Below are 17,242 nucleotides of genomic sequence, written 5' to 3'. Positions count from 1 at the left end.
AAATCATTAGAGAGAAACCCTCGTTTTCGCAAACCACGGACTCGAGAAGTAAAAGCAAAAATTTCATGTTTCAAACCTTTCCTGGTCAAAATAATGCGAAATTTGGTCTATATCCGAAATGCTTGTTTTTAGCACAAATTTATTCCAAGCTGGTGTTTTTCAAGACTATTTCGTTTATATGACGTCATTTCATTTTCGACCAATGAAGTGTAATGAAATTTTGAATTCCAACTAATCACAGTCACACTTTGCGATAATGTTTCCAGCTAGATTTATCGCTATCAATTTATCGCATGGTCGTTCTTTTGTTTAGTCGTTGTCGCCAACTGTTTCCCCGTAAATTGATGATCATGAATACATTAAGATGCAACTACACGGTTAAACTTTTCTTTCAACTTTAAAGCAATGAATGCAAGATTGATATTTAATATTAATTAATATATTTACGCAGTGAAGACCACGTTCAAAACGGCGCACCATGTAGACACAAAATCTTCATGCATCTTAATTGAACGTACTTTTTAAACTTGATTTTTTCAATACTCTTCCCACATTGCACGCATACGCGATTGGAATATTGAACTGTCTAAATTCAGTTTTACTTCCGTTACACACTACAGCGAGAATGCGTTTGTCGAGCTATAAAAAATGCTTTCCTGTAGCACGAGTAACGGTCGAAATAAGGCACAGTTGACATTGGTCCTGCTCCCACAGGTAATTTAACCTATAATTGTAGCCTATAAAATTTGTATTTTGTGAATGAAATTAAACAGTTAAGAGAAAGTCAGATGTTCAAATTTATGTAACATCAACACATATCAAACCCAAAGACCTTGTATAGTAATATATACAAGGTCTTTGATCAAACTGCCTTCCGTATGGCGTAATAAAATTCGTGTTTTAATTATCTATACAGAGATGGCTTCACTGTGTAGCAACATGTCTCGCTGTGAATACATAAGTATTGCTCTACAATTCTTCATTTAATTAATGTATTAATCAGGTTACTGTAATTATATTATAAAATTGTAAATTAAACTATGATTTCAGCAGATAATGCAAATGTATTTATGTTATAATAATAAGAGAAAAGTGCAGTACATGTAATTAACATTGTTAAACCTGTATTTCGCTTTTCGCAATTGGCATTACTGAATAATAACATCGAATTTATTTATTGCAGTAATCGATATTCATGTATTTCAACTTCACAATGCCTGAATAGGTTAAATATTCGTAAATATACAATTATTAACATTTTGTGATCGAATTTTAGGGATATATTATTTACATTTTTATTTTATTCACAAAATAGTCTTAACAAATGCCACTCGAGGTCTGAGATTTCCCAGATAAATCTCAGACCTCTCGTGACATTACGACAGATAAATTTTGATTTTTTCTTTTACAAAATTTTAACAAAATGTGCCCAAAGATTGATACTTCATTACAAAACCTTGAATTTAATATTCAAACCCTATTTCCATACAGAATATGGAATCAAATAATCAAATCAGGTTTTCAGTGACTTCATTTTTAAATATAGGGGAAAGTAACCTAAATCGTACCGGCGCCAAAATCGTATCACTATTAATATTGAGGAAATTATTGTATGTAGGAGCCATCTCGGGAATTTTTCACGAAACACAAATATAAACTGATACTCGTTCAGTTTCCCGCCTTTCACCCAAGACAACAGCTGTATTAAATCGTGCTTAATAGTAAGTTCTGATTTCTTATATAAGATTTTGTTACTCTTTCGTAAGCTCTAATTGAAACACTGAGTTAGTTTAATGAATGTCTTCTATTACACGTAGCATATAAGATAGTTTTAATTACTTAAATGGTAAAAATAGTCGCTGTAACAGCTTTGTTTAGGTTATAATATGAATAGTTTGCTTGCAGTGCTAGTTTCCTAAATCGTACCTTTAAAAGGTTGCCCATATTGTACCAGTACGATTTTGGCAACGTGAACAATTAATGTTTGGTGCATAAAATTTTTAAATTTCAGAATAGACAATGGTCAAACGAGAATACGAAAAATGGGAATGAGATAATTTACCTTAAGGCAGTGAGATTGAATGAATGTTGCCGTAAGTGCGAAATTCCAAAACCGACTTTCAAACGTCATTTGATGGGCAAGGTAAAGACAGGTTGGATCGTCCTACAAACGGGCCCTTCAACGGGAGGAGTACAGCTTTCCACGGGAAATAGAAGAGGAATTGGTCTAACGTTCTAATGTTTGAAGATCAGATCAGCCATCCACGAGTACCAACAGAGTTCATCAGCCACTCACAAGTACCAGCATTAACCTTCCTTCCACCAGTAAAAGCGCTGACCAGCCAGTCACCAGTAACAGCATTGTTCAGCAATCCACGAGTAGAATCATCAGTCCTAAATCATCTACACTTACTAAATCCTTGATTCCTTTCTCCCTAAATCAAAGATTTAAGTTCAAACGAGAACGGGAAAAGTTTGCTCAGCAAGCCGTTGTGTTAACTTCAAGTCCCTATTAGAATCAATTGCAGCAGAAGAAACCGAAAAGAGAAACTTAAAAAAAAAAAAAGACAGAAGAATAAGAAGGAAATCAGCTTCAAAAAGAACAAAAAAAAACCTTCTAATATGATTCATATTGATGTAAAAGAAGAGGATTGGTTGTGTTTTATCTGTAAAGAAGCTGTCATTGAACATATGGTTCTCCGCTCTGTGTACAATCAATGGGTGCACGAGACATATCCACTAGTTTCTACGGTCCAAGAACGTTCTCATTTTGTCTGTGACATGTGTAACGACAGAATCTGACAAGTAGGCATCTTTCAGGTGTGTTAAATAGGATTTTACCTTGAGTGGACCTACGTGTTTTCGTCTTAGTAGATATTAATAAATCTTTGTATTTTAAACCATTTCAGTTTCTCATTTGTATTAATAAGATGACTTAATAAATGACAATATAATCTACATTACACTGTTTTTATATAGCGTAGTTCTTATTTTAAAAATTATATGTAATATTTAAAAATGGGTACGATTTAAGGAACCTCCAGGTACGATTTAGGAAACGGGACGCATAAATCGTACCACTCGCAGAGTTTTAAATAATGACTTATAAAAACAATTGATAATTGTTAAAAAATTTCGAAAAAAAAAATATTTTGTATCCCATGGTACTGTCTCAATGTCTAATAATATATGCAATTAAAATTCCTTCACATTACGAAATAAATAAAGAAAGACTGAAAAGTGTACGATATAGGCAACTTTCCCCTAAATTAGAATGTTTTGTGTCATGAATTAGCTCGAAGTTGAGTGTCAGACACAGTTTTGCCAATTTAACCACGTTTTGGCTAAATCTAGCATATTCAGAGTGACAAACATAGAAATAAAAAAAAATGCTTGTAGCCTGAAATAATGTAACATAACTGTCTGGCCAGAATCAAGTTTTATTTCTTGTTAAATATTTATTTCTAAAATATCACAGGAAAACAAAGTCATATGAAACCATTTAATTGAAAATGCCACATCAAGAATGCTTTTGAATACAGCATGGATGTTCAGAGATCACACCTCTGCTCTCGCTCTCTCTCGATGCTCGCTTGTCATATATATAATTCAAATAAATTAATCTTTTGCATGTAACGCTTGAGAATTGTGTTAAAATATAAATTTCATTCCAAGTTTATGGGTCTCTTTACTTTATCAAAGGCCTTCTCGTAGTCCACAAAGGCTACATGTGCTTCTAGATTAAATTCCTTTCTTCTCTCTATTATTTGTTTTAAACTAAAGTATCATCTGAACGGATCGACCTCGTCTAAAGTCCATTTGTTCTTCTAATAAAATTGTATCAGAAATAGCACGCACTCCATTATTTCATATACTAATATATGTTTTGTATGACGTATTAAGGAAGCTTATTCTCCTATAATTATTAACATCATTTCTCTTGCCTTTCTTAAACAAACAAAATAACTTTTGATACTCTACTGACAAATATCTTAAACCAACCAGCAGGAAAGCAAGGGAGGCAATTCAAGAGCTATTAAAAAATATTTTGTATATTAAAAAAAAAAATGTCATCTCTGCAAATTTTAAGCGTCATGTCTGAATTTTTCACAATATCTTTGATCTCTTTCGGAAGTTCCTACATTCTCACATATTTTAGTCTTATCTCGTAAAAATAGGGGAAAAAAAATAAACCTATTCATATTTACACACACATTTATTTTTCTTATTCAAAAATTATTTTCTTTTCCGAACAAAAACCAATTCATCTTTGTTAAGTATACGTTAAACAGCACGCAGTAAAAATTTCAGCTGCCAAGCATAACAGCAATGTCAATGCAGAGAAGTGGGCAATGAGCATCGCAAACCTGTACTACCATCAAATCTTCACCCCAGCCTATTTTTATTATTGCGGATTATAGACGAAATCAGAGGCAGGAGGAGAGTGATGGTGGAATGATAGAGGAAAACGGGAGTACCTCGAGAAAACCATCTGCAACGCGTACTTTGTCCTACGACCTAGCCGGGGATCGAAACCGTTCCCCTGGATGAAAGATCAGCGCGCCAGCTCTTAAGCCACACACGCGACACAGTTCTGTGTTAACAGTCCGGAGCAGGTCTGAGGGGGTGCAAGAATTGTAAACTGGAACAGTGAAAAGTTATTAGTATCCACTTCTCTGCATTTCAGCTGCAAGCTGAACAAAAGGCATCTTGAGTTGGAGGATGCTGATAATGAAGTCACCGATACTGCTATAATCAGTATTTTTAATTTAAAACTATTTTGCAAATTCTAGTCTATTTTTGCATGTTCAATTTTTGGTATATTCTGAAATTTTCAGAGGTGTCTTCTGATTTCGATCCAATTTTTAAATCTAGCTATTTTTCTACTAATTCCTTATGCAGATGAAATTATTGTGGATCATCAGTGTGGTTTTAGGCGTAATAGATAGACTATTAATACGATTTTTTTGTATTCGAAAATTATAGGAGAAAAAAGGGAGTATAAAAACAGACAGGGTTTGGAATTGAACGGGTAACATCAGGTGCTTGTCTATGCGGATGACGTGAATTAGGAGAAAATCCACAAACGATTAGGTAAAACATGGGAATTTTACTTGAAGGAGATAGGTTTGGAAGTAAATCCCAAAAAGACAAAGTATATGATTATGTGTCGTGACCAGAATATAGTACGAAATCTAAATAAGAAAATCGGAAATTTATCTTTTGAAGAGGTGGAAAAATTCAAATATCTTGGAGCAACAATAACAAATATAAATGATACTCGGGAGGAAATTAAACGCAGAATAAATATGGGAAATGCCTGTTATTATTCGGTTGAAAAGCTTTTGTCATCCAGTGTGCTCTCAAAAAATTTGAAAGTTAGAATTTATAAAACAGTTATATTACCGGTTGTTCTGTATGGTTGTGAAACTTGGACTGTCATTTTGAGAGAGGAACATAGATTAATAATAAGGTGCTTAGGAAAATATTTGGGGCTAAAAGGGATGAAGTTACAGGAAAATGGAGAATGTTACACAACACAGAACTTCACGCATTGTATTCTTCACCTGACATAATTAGGAACATTAAATCCAGACGTTTGAGATGGGCAGGGCATGTAGCATGTATGGGCGTATCCTGAAATGCATATAGAGTGTTAGTTGGGAGGCCGGAGTGGAAAAAGACCTTTGGGGAGACCGAGATGTAGATGTAAGGATAATATTAAAATGGATTTGAAGGAGGTGGGATATGATGATAGGGACTGGCTTAATCTTGCTCAGGACATGGACCGATGGCGGGCTTATGTGAGGGCGGCAATGAACCTCCGAGTTCCTTAAAAGCCAGTAAGTAAGTTATTTTTTTAAACGGCAAAGCTTATTTCGACTCATCCAACTTTTTCTTCACGATGAGTTGGCAGCACTCACAGTCTGAGCCGTTCTCTCGCAGACCAGTAATTAGGGCCCATAACTCTCGCGTATGCTAACTGATAAAGCATAGCATTACGCCAGACCGGCGGTGAAAGCAATTACTTAACCGAAATGGCGAACGGAAACAACATCGAATAATAAACAAAAGAAAATAATATCGCCACAGTTTAAAGTTTGGAGCAATTATATCATTACTGCTACACAAACACAAACACAATGCCAAGGACGGGGTTATAAATCAGGGACAGCTGCGCGCAACAACGGCGCATCACAAATCACTATCAACGTTCGTTCCCACAGCCTTCTTTATCATGAACCGGCGTCCATCTTCATCTGGAGGAATTCCTTACGCATCTCGCTAATTAGACAACAAACTGGTTACTACGGTAACAGACTGCCTGCGCCTAATTGGCCCGAACTGCTCTTCCAACAATGGATTGTTCAATTAGACATGTTAAGCGTGCGAAAGGTATCCTAGCAACGCTGTACAGTCTCAATTGAATGTGCAATGTCACGTGATGTCTATAACAGCACATATTATTTTCTACTGCCTTGTATAGTTGCAGTGGTGAATTAGTTCCCCAACGGCAAGTCTTGTGTGAATATATTTTTCGCACGCATGTAATGTATTTATTAGACTATTATTATTATTATTATTATTATTATTATTATTAGTATTATTATTACTACTGTTATTTCAAATAACTTCATTTTTTTCTTGTATTAGTGCTCTGTAGCATTCTATGACCCTGTTCATCCTCTTTTGAACTTTAATATTATTTATATTATTTTTTCTCACTGTTTGTATTTGTTGTATTTGCATATTGTATCTGGTAGGATGGAAGAGAAGGTCCTAAGGACTTAATCCTGTCCGATTAAATAGATAAATAAATAGATAGATAGATAGATAGATAGATAGATAGATAGATAGATAGATAGATAGATAGATAGATAGATAGATAGATAGATAGATAGATAGATAGATAGATTAGATAGATAGATAGATTAGATAGATAGATTAGATAGATAGATAGATTAGATAGATAGATTAGATAGATAGATAGATAGATAGATAGATAGATAGATAGATAGATAGATAGATAGATAGATAGATAGATAGATAGATAGATAGATAGATAGATAGATAGATAGATAGATAGATAGATAGATAGATAGATAGATAGATAGATAGATAGATAGATAGATAGATAGATAGATAGATAGATAGATAGATAGATAGATAGATAGATAGATAGATAGATAGATAGATAGATAGATAGATAGATAGATAGATAGATAGATAGATAGATAGATAGAAAAATAAATAACCAATACTTGCAATGTCAAGCGGTGTTACCACGTTTTCGCTATACAGACTATCTGTACTTGCAATAAATTATTTTCATACCGACATCAATAAATCGATTTCTACCATTTCCATGCATAGTGAGAAAATTTTTAGCTATAAGATGGCCTTCAATGAAATCTGAAACTCGAGATATGACAATGTTTTATAATTTACGTGGAATTGATATGCACTTGTTATTAGAAATGCTAACGCATCATTGGTAGATATAGTATGCATCTTATGATAAAAGCGGTATCTCAGAAGGCCTAACCTATAAACAAACTCTAGTCTTAATTCTTCAAAGAAGAGCGGGCCCCTTTTTGACAGCGGACGGGTATTAATTCGCCGAGGCGTTACACGTGGTGGGTGCAAAAAAGAGCGTCATATCAACGATGCGGGACTGTTTACGTCACAATAGTGATGTGTGCGGTGACGAATCTTAGCTTATCAATGAGTTACAAGTTATACTCTGGTATTGAGAGCTCTTCAGAGAAGTACAATTCAGAGAAAATCACGTCTGTACTGTTCTATTAATAGCCTAATACAGCATTGTAGGGGCGGAAAACTACCGGCTGAGACGTCAGTCTGATAAATTGGGGAGTACAGTATATATAGACAGCACACGAACACGTCATACATAGTGGTTCTGCCAACTGCCAAGTCTTTCACTGCAAACCCAGCATTCTCCAATTGATTCTATTTTCTGCCTTCCTCTTAGTCTCCACATATGATCCACATATCTTAATGTCGTCTATCATCTGATATCTTCTTTTCCCGTTCACCATTCCTTCCAGTGCATCCTTCAGTAGGCAGTTTATTCCTAACCAGTGACCCAGTCAATTCCTTTTTCTCTTCCTGGTCAGTTTCAGCATCATTCTTTCTTCACCCACTCTTTCCAACACAGCTTCATTTCTTATTCTGTCTGCCCATTCCACACGCTCCATTCTTCTCCATAGGCCTATCCACATTTCAAGCCACCGGCGTAGCTCTGTCGGCTAAGGCGTTTGCCTGCCAATCCGGAGTTGTGCTCGGGCGCGGGTTCGATTCCCGCTTGGGCATCTGGTTGGGTTTTTCCCGAGGTTTTCCCCAATCGTAAAGCAAATGTCAGGTAATCTATGGCGAATTCTCGGCCTCATCTCGGCAAATATCATATCATTATCATCAATTCCATCCACGCTAAATAACCTCGTAGTTGATACTTACTGGCTTTTAAGGAACCCGGAGGTTCATTGCCGCCCTCACATAAGCCCGCCATAGGCCCCTATCCTGAGCAAGATTAATCCAATCCCTACCATCATATCCCACCTCCCTGAAATCCATTTTAATATTATCTTCCCATCTACGTCTCGGCCTCCCCAAAGGTCTTTTTCCCTCCGGCCTCCCAACTAACACTCTATATGCATTTCTAGATTCGCCCATACGTGCTACATGCCCTGCCCATCTCAAACGTCTGGATTTAATGTTCCTAATTATGTCAGGTGAAGAATACAATGCGTGCAGTTCTGTGTTGTGTAACTTTCTCCATTCTCCTGTAACTTCATCCCTCTTAGCCCCAAATATTTTCCTAAGCACCTTATTCTCAAACACCCTTACAGCGTCGTTAAATAACCAAGTAAATAATAATCCACATTTCAAATGCTTCTATTCGCTTCTATTCACTTCATCGTAATGTCCACGTTTGGTCCATATAATGCCACACTCCACACAAAGCACGTCACTAGTCTCTTCCTAGTTCTTTTTCCAGAGGTCCGTAGACAGATCAGATGGAAGACATTGATCAGATAGATACAAGACACACAGATTAGACAGATTATATACGTTAGATGGATTAAGTATACTAGATTAGATATTATTATATAGCCTGGATGGAGAGATTAGTGGATGGACGGACAGAAACATAAAGGCATGCAGACAGACGCGCTGGACAGACGACCACTGCGGCTATGAAGTGGAAAGTTGTAATAATTATTAAAACAAGGCGTCCCAACCCTCCACCCCCGGGGGCTGTTCATTTCCTCACCGCTTCTCAGCTGCCACCTCCCACTTGGAAAGTTTCGAACGTAACAATTAAACTTTTGTCGGATGTTCTGCAAACTAGTTCCCCGCCGGAAACAGAATCTGCAGGCGCACAAACTGCGACGTGGGGAGCATACCTTCCAGGAGCAGTCTGGATGCTCTATTACCTCTCCACACATCATCGATGATTTCAGGTCATCGGGGAGTAAAACGAAGACGATGAGAGGAAGTGCCGTGGCGGATTTTTGTCATTCCCTCATTATGTTCAGTCAGGCACCCCTCCCTTGGTTCTCCTGCTCCGAAACGTTGGATGCGCGGCACAAAACCCACAAATCTCGCTCCCACACTCAAGTTCCAAATCATAACAATTGCGTACGACAGTGATGTCAAAGCAAGCGCATTTTTCTGACCTTGATGTCGTGCGTGGGTAGCAAGCTCTAAGTATGGAAAGAGGAAGGGTTGTGTATATGAATAAGCAACCTGTTGGATTATGAAAACAGTGGTGCACAAACTTCAAACGGAACGTGAAATTTTATGTCGTTATTTTTAAATGGCTTCTTACTGTTTAATATTATCTATATTGTCTGTAAAACAAAAGTACTATCACTGATTTCTTAATATTGCACTTGTGTTTTAAATGTTAATAACACAATAGAGAGTTAAGAACGAATATTCACTTAAATTCCATAGTAGTATAATATTATACTGTATTAAGTGGATGAAACACATCATTCATAAACAAAGTGATATTCCAAAGAAAGAGATTGAGTATGACATGATAAGTTGGAATTTATATTGATTACAAAAGTAATCAATAAACTAATCAAAACAATATTACAGTACAAAGAAAAGTTACCTAGGTACAGTATCTGTTTTAAGTGTAACTAATATTACATAACAAAACTCTTATCGCATTATGCTTTTAAGGTGAAATTTGTGTGCAACTTCCTATAAACAGAATATTAAATTATTTTCTCGAAATCTGCTGAAGCTATAGAGCTGACATTTTTACAACACATGGGCACGTATCTTTTGCTTATGATGCAACAGTAGTTCCTTTGTTAATTCATTTCCTTACAAACAATTTCCATGAGAATATTTTCAAAATTTCCAATATACTATCTTCAGTAATACGTATATACGGTATATTACATTTACGAAAACATTCTATAAGGCTACTAAATAAATAGGTCTATACCTGAAAATTTCACTTTTCTATACGAAAAGTTGAGAAAATATTTCTTTTGAATAAAAAAATCAAACTTGTGAAAAATGAGCATTAAAATTAAAACTCACATTCTTATAATGCACTTATACTTCTCAGGAAAATCTAAAAATTAACATGGATACAGTTTTAATAAGTTCTCTTCCCTTTATCTATTGAATCAGTGCTGGCCATCCCTGTATATAGCTCGACCAAGCGGCATATACCACCTCTTTCGTCTGTCTCTTTCCTTTCCGCTGTAAAGCGCTCAGGCTCTCCTGGGCTCTAAAGCGCGCGCTTGCTCCTATGGGCATCAATTGACATGCCTGGCGTACGACATCAACATCCAACTACAAGTTCCGCGGCCCCCAGTTTGAGCGCCAGCGCGATAAATTACTCCGCCTGAGTGCTAAACCGCGTTTAAAATTTTAACTACGCCGTGTAAGTACATTAAATCAGCCAAGCCGATCACGCTGCAGCGTTGCTATGGGAACCGAACATCATTCAGGGGATTAAGGTCTTGTGCTGTTTTTTGTCAGTATCGGTGAAAGAGTAGAACAACCGTTCGCTTTCACGCGCCAAATATAGCTGAAAAAAGAAAAAAGATCATATAACGGGTGAAGAAAAAAGTACACGAACAAGAAAGAAAAAAGAGGAGAAATCGTTCTGCAAGAATATATATACGTATAAAAAAGACACGCTGCTTCTCGAACGGTAAAGAAAAGTCATTCTAAAGGGTTTAAAATCTCTTCCCCTCCCTAAGTTATGCAACTCGGCAAAGCATCATGTTCCCTATCTTGGGATATGTCAACACTGAACTAGGTTCATGACAACGGTTTAGGAAATTGATGACGTGTCAGGGCCCATTACCATGGCGGCAGAATCCATCACAATCAGCTCGAGACAAGATAAATAAGCGGCGACGTTGTAAAAACAATGACAACCAGGGGAGTCAGGTTCGCTGAGGGCTGCCTGGGTGCACGTCTGTCTGCCCAAGGCGGGTCTGCAGTTCACGTCCCTGCTCTGCTACCGAAGCTTTACAACAACTGCTTTAGCAGCGATCGGCAAACGTCTAATAAACGAGTTTTACGTTTTCTAACGATTTGTCGTATTTTTAAGGTCCATAAAAACATTTTTACCTCAGATATGTACCTACATCAGGGACTGGAATGCTTTACCTGCAGACTTACTAAAGGCTTTACCAACAACCAAATATGTATTTAAAAAAGGCTTAAGGACTTTACTAATAGACGGTAATTATACACAGTATTTAAAGGGTGTAATTGATATTTTGTTATTGAAGTGTTGTATCAGTGAAGAATTATGTTGTGTCAGTGAAGTGTGTTGTGTCAGTGAAGTGTGTAGTGTAAGTGAAACGTGTTCCTGTCAGTGAAGCTTTATAGTTTATAGTGGCAGTGCAAAGTATTTGAACAGTGAAATGTTTTTGAAGTGTTAGTGAAATCAGGATAGAATCAGTGAAATGTGTCGTAGTTCCAGTGCAGTGAGTGAGTTGACAGCGAAATGAGTGTAATGCTGAAAGGTACTTGTGCAGATATGAACATATCATACTCGTGGGTTTTAGTTCGAACTTAGGGTTAAGATACAAATTAGATTTATTTTAAATGTTATTTTAAGTGATCGTGCTTCATTTAATTTAGGATATTCCCTGTTATTATTATTGTTATTATTATTATAATTATTATTATAAATTATTGTTAGTATTAATTATTAGTATTATTATTAATTGTATTTTTAATTAATAAGTTTATTATTGTCATTATTGAGTGTAATTAGTTACCATTTCCACCGGGTATATACCCATTGCAGTGTGAATAAATACATATAGGATACATACATACATCTATTATCAGATACATCTCAGGAAGATCAATTATTTGTATGCATCTGACGTCTGATTAGTGTAATACTAGTCAGCGATGAAACTGTTGGACTTCTTTCTGCAGGAAAAGAACCCGGGGATGCCATGAAAGAACAAGATTAAGACGTGTTGAGGAAAAAATTATCGATTCTTCCTTTACCGAAATCCATAAGTTATTTTGTGGCCAACATTCTGTCTACAGAACGTCTCAAAGACAAAGCAAAACGCAAAACTCGTCTGGAGCAATGCATTCAGCAGAACCTCGATTATCCGTCATTATGAAGGAGATCGGAGGAACGGTTAATCGGAAAAGACGGATAATACGTTCTGTTTGTTCTTATCATATTTTTTTCTCTTTTAAAGAAGTGTGTGAATCTGAACTTTCATTTCAGCAATTTTCTTTATTGATCTCAATTCTAACTTCTCCGAAGTACAACAACGTCCGGGAATGAAGTGTCATTTTTGCACCAAAAACCTGATGAGGGTGTTTGCTTTTTGAAGTGCAGTTTGCAGTGGAACATCCAATTAACACACTATCGGATAATCCTATGCTCGGTTAATCGAGATTCTGCTGTATTGTAGATTAGCTATACATTTATTTTTTTCGTTATTCTTCGTTACATTTTGTAATAGCTGTAAGTGAAATGAATCCTTGGATCGCGAGTAATGGGTGACCTTAGCAGAAGTACATACGAGGTGGCGAGTGCATCTGAGTTCTTCCAAATATATCACAAATATCACAGAATGGTTTGGTTCCAAAATCTGCTATTGCACTTTCAGTCATTGTTACAGGAAGGAGAACAATTGCTGGGTAACTTTCGGCTTTTGACCTCGGACTCATTTCGCCTTCATTAGCATCAAACTCAGGAGTATCGCAAGGGCAGTGTCGCATTGCGGTCTTCTGGGTTGATATCCAGATCATGGGGGCCTTTTGTGCCTAAGTGCTATAGTAATGCTTTTAATTCAGAAAAAAAAAACTTTTAACTGCCATTTTCGTGCTTAGCACGTATGAGTTAGGTAAGATCAGCCTACAGCAGTTATGCTATGAAAGAAAGTTCACATTTGCTGACAAGAGTTATTTTAATACAAAAAATTTCCGGAAAATTAAATATTTTTTTTTTATAAATGCGGGATAGAATGTCATACATTTTTGTTTTTAATTTATCTGATGGTTCATCTCATATGTCCACGGTTTCTAATGACTGCAAATAAGAACATTTTCTAAATGGGCATGTTCACAGGGAAGGGAACTCAGGCCACTTCAGCGAGAAGCCAACTGAACGAGTGATCCACTCAAGTGAAAGAAATAACAAATTATTGTAGGCAACACCCTGGGTAATGACAAGTGGCAATGTCCTCTCCCGTCCCTGACCCCGTGCCTGCGGATTAGCTTGCCACCCTCCTCGGGAATTACTGCCTGAGTCACCCAACCCCCTCCCCTCCTCACCCCCTGCTACAAGTTTGGTAATTAACTCCGCACCCTCGCAAGAACCGCCGATGTATGTAGCAGCTCTACCTTGGAAATTGCGCAAGATGGTGCCTGCCAGCGGGGAATACCCTGCAGCTTCTGTGACACGAACACTTCACCCAGACCGACGCTTCATCCTGTCACAGGTGGGCACACTCCGCTTCAGCCTGCGGCCGAGGATTTTCCTCATCGTATTTGAAAAATACGCAGCAATACATATCTTATGATAATGGGCGATCTGAATGTTTTGTAAGCTATTCTGCAGTACCACAAGGATCAATCTTAGGACTCCTCTTATTATCAATTATAATCAGTAATTTATTTACTCCTAGCCTATATCTCAATCTAAATGTGTATTGTTTGCTGATTACTTAAAATTTATATAAAACAATAGTCAGTATTAATGGCATTACATATTTACAAATAAAATATTAATATGAAGGAAACATACATAACTGCCTTATGAAGGCTGTGTAGCAGAAAATCTGTATGTCATTTGGTGCGGTAAACTCTTCAAGTTTTTATTGACAGGTCTTCAGTGTGAACTGATGTTCTTGTCTTCTGGCTTTAGAAAGCTAAACTGGCCACCCTACCCATTATCTCCTAGCACAGTTGCCTCATAAGTGGTAATAATAATTTATTTTTAGTATAACATCAAGCATAGTCTTTTGTTAATTCTTATTTTGATATGATACCTCTTGCACAAAAGGGGAGATCTATAACTGAAACTAGATTAATATATTTCAGTATTATTTGTATTTATCCTGGTAATAATGAACAGTTTGACTCGTAGACATTTTGTTTTTCAGCATTAACTTCCCATGATTGTATGAGAAGATTCGAAGAGAAGGGCAGTTACGTAGACTTTCAGCTCCCCCCTACTACCAATAATGCACAACACAATGTCAACACGGCGGTTGCTGTCGTCTGCGATACAACGAACTTTTCTGTTGATTTTCGAGTTCGTCATTTTTTCTGGTTATTATATGCTTATTTAAGTTGTGTTAACTCTCGCTAGTGGTTTTATATTTTATTTTATCCGTCTTAGTTTTTATTTTATTATTGTAAATATTTTTCTATTATTATTATTATTATTATTATTATTATTATTATTATTATTATTATAAATGAATTAATTTGTATTACTATTTTTGTATCATCTCCGTCACGGATAATCTATTATTATTATTATTATTATTATTATTATTATTATTATTATTATTATTATTATTATTATTATTTCTATCATCAACATTATTATCTGATCTCTGTAAAATTTATGTAGACTACTGGACTGTACCCGAACACGAGCATATGCTCATTTAGGGTATATATTCATATACGTATCATTTCAAATGTAAATTGTGAATAAATTTTAATTTTGAATTAAAAAAACATAATTGCAATGCAGTTTGGAGGTACAAATATATTTTGGGCGTACATTAGCAAAAAAGATCGAATATCAATAATAATTTCCCTCTACTTAAATTTCGTGTAATGAGAAAGTAAATTTCAATATTAGGTACCACGAGGTGCGAAGAGGGTATGGCAGCATGGAAATACTGCGTGGAAAATCCCTTAAACAGGATTAGTAGACATAGAAAGGCGGAGATTAGGCCAAGACGGAAAAGAGCCTCTGGTCGACAATATCAGAGCTGGCAAGGTGACATGATTCTCGTAGCTGGTGATGTCGGTCGTGGTGAGACAACTGCAAGGAAATGAACGCAGTCAAGTTCAACTGAACAGACGCAATAAAACATCAAATGAAGTGGGGTGACGTGTGGGGTTGTACGTGTCATCGAACGCGTCTCATTACTTTCCTGAACTCCGCGGGTGGGAACTGAATAGGAAATAGGGTCGAGGGCTGGGGCAGCACATATGTGCAGTACCGGAAGTTTGCGAAGCAGCGGGGACTGCAAGCAAACGCTTCACCTGAAATTCCCCCCCCTTACCCTTCTTGTAATAGAAAGAGAGTGAGAACCCCCTCTTATTCACGCCCCTCGAATCCAGCCGCGCCCTCTGAATTAGCAGAAACAAGCTGCTGGCCAAGCTCTCCTGCCCTACTAGCCTTCAATATAAGTCAAGGGATCTGAATTCAATTAGTCTTGACTTCCTGCGACATTACACGAGCTGTCATGGTTGCCATAACAACGAATAAGTAGCTAAACCGGTAGCTACAACTCCACAGGATTCTAGTTCGATACCCGGCATGTTCAGCGCCCTTCAGTAGCAAACGGGCGAGTGTGCTTGTCTTTTGCTGTATAGCGCCATGTTGACGGCACGTTCGTGGATCCGCGATTTGTGCCTAAGGTCTGATTGAGGAGGGAATATTTTACAGGAGTCAAGTACTTGAAGCTTCTAAATTCGATGTCATAATTGTGATCACACGAAATCTTGAAATAATGTTTCACATGTAAAAAGGTCGCTGAATGTTGTATGCTTGGAGGTACACTGTTTTAAGTTCCTTATATATTTCCTTGTATATTTATGCATGCTTGTTGTTATAAGTTAAAAGAAATGAACTTCAGCTTTCTTTACTTAAAGACTATCATGGGCACTCTACCAGATATTGTACTGATATTGAGTTACCATTTATTAGACTTGAAAAAAGAAACAATTCTTCATTTTTGAAACAAAATATAAGTTTTACAACATGTTGTCTAATGATGTTAAAATTTTGGATATGAGACACTTTAGGATTGTATTAAAAATATTTTACTACTCATCCATATTATAAAATAAACGATTTTCATGGTATGCTTAAGAATGTGTTACTTTGATTTATTTTGATTATCTTTGACTTAGCTTCATTGTCTCTAGACACAAGCCAAACAATAAAGCATATCTATATCTATTAATGTTTTGGAAACCTTGTTCCTCAAGTTTCGTAACAAGTTTTCTAAAATAATTCCCTCTTGTTTTTTTTTTAAGTATATTTTGTACCTTATTATCCACTGAAGTTCGTACCTGCATTACTAAAATTGTTAATAGGGTCTATATATTTATTTTTGTTTATTATTATGACTTGTGTGTTGGGAAGCCGGAGGGAAAAAGACCTTTGGGGCGGCCGAGACGTAGATGGGAAGATAATATTAAAATGGATTTGAGGGAGGTGGGATATGATGGTAAAGACTGGATTAATCTTGCTCAGGATAGGGACCAATAGCGGGCTTATGTGAGGGCGACAATGAACCTGCGGGTTCCTTAAAAGCCAGTAAGTAAGTACGCTAAGTAAGTAAGTATTATGACTTGTAGTCGGCCTGGGTTACGCAGTCGGTATAGTGCTGGTATTCTGTGTCCGATTGCGGGTTCGATCCCGGCTCAGATCGATGGCATTTAAGTGTGCTTAAATGCGACAGGCTCATGTCAGTAAATTTACTGACGTTAAAAAAATCCTGCG

General features: G+C 36.6%; 1 long non-coding RNA gene across 1 annotated transcript in view; it reads right to left on the bottom strand.

Moving 5' to 3' along the window:
- Positions 1-17,242, bottom strand: part of LOC138715598 (uncharacterized) — a 411,462-nt gene that overhangs the window by 73,127 nt on the left and 321,093 nt on the right. The window lies entirely within an intron of this gene.

This window comes from Periplaneta americana, chromosome 15 (assembly GCF_040183065.1).
Source record: "Periplaneta americana isolate PAMFEO1 chromosome 15, P.americana_PAMFEO1_priV1, whole genome shotgun sequence".
NCBI classification, from domain to species: Eukaryota; Metazoa; Arthropoda; class Insecta; order Blattodea; family Blattidae; genus Periplaneta; species Periplaneta americana.
The sequence above is the reverse complement of the archived record's forward strand: the minus strand, read 5'-3'. Positions and strand labels throughout refer to the sequence as shown.